Below are 4,581 nucleotides of genomic sequence, written 5' to 3' on the forward strand. Positions count from 1 at the left end.
GCAAAACTGGCATGACAACAGCTACAAAGAATAACAACAAATAAAAGAAGGATAAATGACATGATTTTAATCTCTATAACCATAGTGTAGAGTTCACACATCACAAGCTGCTAATTTTAAGCTCATCATAAATTAGTGCATCTATAGAAAAGAAACAAATAAAAAATCTAATACCCAAGAAAATTGCTATAGTGAGATGCCAATTCATGTAAGAGTATCGGACAAAGACAGTTTATCTTGAAAATTTAGCTTGGATGGATAAATAAAAAATATCTATGACCCCTCACTGGCTCCATGCACATCTCAAACCTCATCTATATTATCTTAACAATAGATGTCTCGTAGGTCAGAATGTTTTCAAGTAGCGAAAATATGTTGAGGTAAAAGAAGGTGTGAAGACATCTATTTATATATAATATAAAGTTAGGCATAGATAAGGTGATGTGTCACCTCTGTAAGGCCTAGAATGCTATTTATCTTTTTTCTCCTTTTTTAAAATTTTTCCTCATTTTAAAATTAATTAAAAAGCAAAAAAATCAATCTCTTAATTCTATTAATTACACCTCTTAATTCTCTTAATTACACCTTTTGCAAAATCAGTAACGATGCAGTGTGTGATAACCGGAAGTAATGGCTTTCAATGGGGGAAGGAAGAGGAACGTGTGCATTAAAAAAATAGGGTTTTCATTAGTTGTCAATATAACCGTCGTAAGCATACTTTTCATTTGTTGAATGGTTGCAACTTGCAACTGTTAAATTGTTTACATTAAAGGAAAACTAATAGTTTGTTCATATGTAATTACTACTCCTCTATTCATTCATATTCTTTAATGTAAAAATATAATGGTCTTTATTTCCATTACTCCCACAACTTTTTATTATCATAAGCCCTAAATAATTTATAGCCATGTTCATGACACCATTTGGTATTCCATATTGTAGTCTTATAAATAGAGACATTGTAAAACTTTGTTGCAAAAAGAAATGATCACATTAGTTAAGAACATCACTCTTTTTGAATATAATGATATGATAGTAGTACAAGAACAACCGATTATAGTAGTACTGAGGAAGAGGGGGGATTTGACAAGTCAAATTATGAAGCTCACGAGGAAGGCGGAAGTAATGAGGAAGAGAAGGATGATGGCCAAAGGACGTTGTTAATGGTGGGGAAGCTGTGTAATATCTTAGATATATTTATATATGATTTCTTTCTTTTCCCCCATGATACTTGCTCCTTTTTTGTTTATTTTTTGGGTTTGTTGGGTATGATGAATTAGAGGAGAGCTAGCTTTAAAACTCAAATGGCTTTTGCACTTCTTGTTTTGATGTTATTGTTGCTTAATGATAATCCACTCTTCAGGCAAAAAGAAAAAAAAATGTAGAAATGTTGCTCTAATTTTCCTCCCCCTCTTTTTATGCATGAAAGTAGAAATGCTGCAATATATTTGCACATAAACTTATGCAAAATTATAATCTTATCTCAAAATTTATAACTTATTCAATTTACAAAGAACCACACTTCGTAAAATATCATGCAATATATTGTTAATGATTCTTTCTTTTCTTTATTTTACACACATTTATCTTTTCTGTCATTTTTTATTGTTTTTTAGTTTTTTTCTCATTCTTATTTTGAGAATTTCGAAAGTCGTTCTTCCTAACTTGTGGTACTTTTTGTATTCAAGAAGATCTTTTATGTTATTAAAATAAGAGAAAAAAACTATTAATTAACGTCTTCACTCTTTCCGAACAATTAGGGAAACTAACTATCTATGGTTAAAACGGTGAGAATGTCTACTCTTGTGAAGATGAGGATTAACTTTAGTCATTATCGTACAATCACACCATTATTTATGAGCAAGAACCCTCACAAAAGGAAAAGATGCTTTCTTTTTAATAGCAAGATTTGTATAATTCAATCTAGACAAGAAGCTTAATTGGATGAGTCATCATGAGAGATAGGTTTAATGAACATAAGTCCAACATTCGATTAGTTTTAAATTTGAAAACATTACATGTATAAATTGATCTATTTTTTATTTCTCTCTCACACACACACACACTTAAAGAATAAAATTTCAACACGTTTAGAAAAAAATGATTTCAATATAGAATTTTTAAATTCATTTTACAAGGGTACGAGGTGTTGGTCTTCCTATTGATTTTTTGTTTCTAATAAATTTTGTAGCTTCTCAATAAATGGCTAATAATAATTTAAGTATTTTTATTTTTGAGAATTAATATATTTAAGATGCAGAATAAATTGAAGTATTTCTTTAATAAAACGAATGTCTATTTCTTCACGACCGCGCGAAGCGCGGACTGTTTTACTAGTTTATTTATAAGCTAAGAAATCATTTAAGAATTTAAATAGTTGGTACTTTAGAAAATGAGAATTTGGAAAACGTAAATTCTTTTACATAAATCCACCAAAAGAATGTGTCCCTTTATTGCTCTCACATTTAGATCACATAATTGTGTTTTGGATAACTCTCTACAATTTTAAGTGCTTTAAAGAATGATGAATACAATAATAATATGTAAGAGTCGAGGAACACAAAAAATGAAAAAAAGAAATCAAAAAAAGGAGAAAAAGATAAATAGGAATGGAGGCCATAGAGAGGTGTCACATCATCTTATCTATGCCTAGCTTTAAATTATATATAGATCGTTCTTTTGGTTTTTTTGAGTATAAGATATGAAGTAAAGTCATAGGTTTTTTCTTTTTTCCCATTTTTTTATCATGTTACAAAAAGAATAACGCGTTTCATTTTTTGTTTCATCGAGTAGCTAATTATTTTCCTTTGGTCAAACACTTGTAAAATGAATTTGTGTGTATTTGAAATTAGTTTATAGATAAATTAATATACCTTTTCTTCCTCTAATTGCAAAAAAATTGTTAACATAAAAGACACTTATAGTTTTAATCTATTTTCTTGTAGAATTTTCAACTATAGTGTGGAAACAATACCATTAAAATTAGTTGTAAAGTGTGATTTCAGTTATCATTCTTTATCGCGCTTAGCTGAAAATTAATGATTAATTTATTTTTTGAAAAAAGGGTGAAAATCATTTACACCCTCCAACTATGCTTTAAAAATCAAACTTCCCCCTCAACTTTGAACAATAGACCACCCCCCCCCCCCCGGGGAAAACCACTATTTATCCTAATTGACTTTTTTAAATGCCTATTTTACCCCTACATTATCAACTTTTGTCTTCTTTTTTTACTTCTTTAAAATCATGATATTTTTCATTTTTTTAATTTATGTTACAAATTTCTTATAAAAAATTAATATTATCTTCTAGGCGAAAAAAAGAAGAAGTGAGAAATGCTAATTGAGTATATAAGTTAATGATGTTCTATAATAAAATAAATTAGTAGAATAAACAAAAAAATTAATCTTATTAAAAATAATCAAAACTTTAATATTTATTTATACAAGTGAAAAATAACAGGTCATAATAACTTTATGAATATATTTTTATGCAGGTAATGCAAAAATAATTAAAAAATAGAGGTAAATTTTTAAAAATGATTTATTTATACTATAAATGAATTTTATTATAATTGAAGAAATATTACATTAGTGACAACCAAAACTTGTCTATTTATATAAACAATGGAGAATAAGAGAGAAGTGAAACTTAAATATTTACACATGCATGTACATACATATATACATACTTACTGCATATAATATTGAAATAACAATCATAAAAAATAGCATTAGGTTTTTTTACAAATTCATAAAATTATTATTATACTTATGAACTTAAATAAGAATCTATAAATACCTAGATTAAAAAAATATATTATATATAAAAATGTATTACATAAATGGGGGATTGAAAAAATCAAGGGTGAAATAGTTATTGCATAGGATAAAATTGGCGGGGGGGGTGGGAGGGGGGAGTTTGATTTTTAAAGCAAAGTTAGGGGGTGAAAATGATTTTCACCCTTTGAAAAAATAATTGCACACCTACAAACAAAATTTGTAGTACGGGCCTTTTCATAGCTAGCGTGTATATATATATATATATATATAGCAAGAGAGACAAAGACTACCTCCGTCCCAAAATAAGTGTCACCTTAGGTATTCAAAACAAAATTGACAAGTGTTTTCAACTATGCATTTAAAGAAGTAATCTTCTTTAATATTGTTCAATTCTAAAAAAAAAAAAAAAAAAAACATCTAATAAATAGGGATAGTTTAGTAAACTCCACGTTGCATTTAAGGAGAAAGTGCGAATATAGCCCTCAACTTTACGATTTAGAGCAGATATATCTATGTTAAAAAAAAAAAAAAAAAAAAAGGTGCATATATACCCCTGCTAAACATAAATGGTGCAAATTACCTTGTTTGCTGATGGAAATTTTTAAAAATCATTTAGCTTGTTTTTTAACTAAAAAATGTCACGTGGTTTTTAGAAAATTAGTCTACCCAATTTTTGTTAGCAGACTTATTTTTTAAAGCCAAGTAGTAATTTTTTCTAGTGAATCGGGGTCTGGTTCGTTTAAAAAAATGAATAGACTTATTTTTTTAAAACGACTCAGATAACCCGCTAGAAAAAAAA

The 4,581-nt window shown here is 28.0% G+C and overlaps 1 long non-coding RNA gene across 1 annotated transcript; it reads left to right on the forward strand.

The window, feature by feature from the left end:
- The first annotated feature begins 410 nt into the window (after positions 1 to 410).
- Positions 411 to 1,489, forward strand: LOC132029344 (uncharacterized). The gene is made up of 2 exons (XR_009407775.1): positions 411 to 1,257; positions 1,288 to 1,489. It is a non-coding gene; the product is annotated as an uncharacterized LOC132029344 (long non-coding RNA).
- Positions 1,490 to 4,581: the final 3,092 nt, after the last annotated feature.

The sequence above is a fragment of the Lycium ferocissimum genome, chromosome 9 (genome assembly GCF_029784015.1).
Source record: "Lycium ferocissimum isolate CSIRO_LF1 chromosome 9, AGI_CSIRO_Lferr_CH_V1, whole genome shotgun sequence".
NCBI classification, from domain to species: domain Eukaryota; kingdom Viridiplantae; phylum Streptophyta; class Magnoliopsida; order Solanales; family Solanaceae; genus Lycium; species Lycium ferocissimum.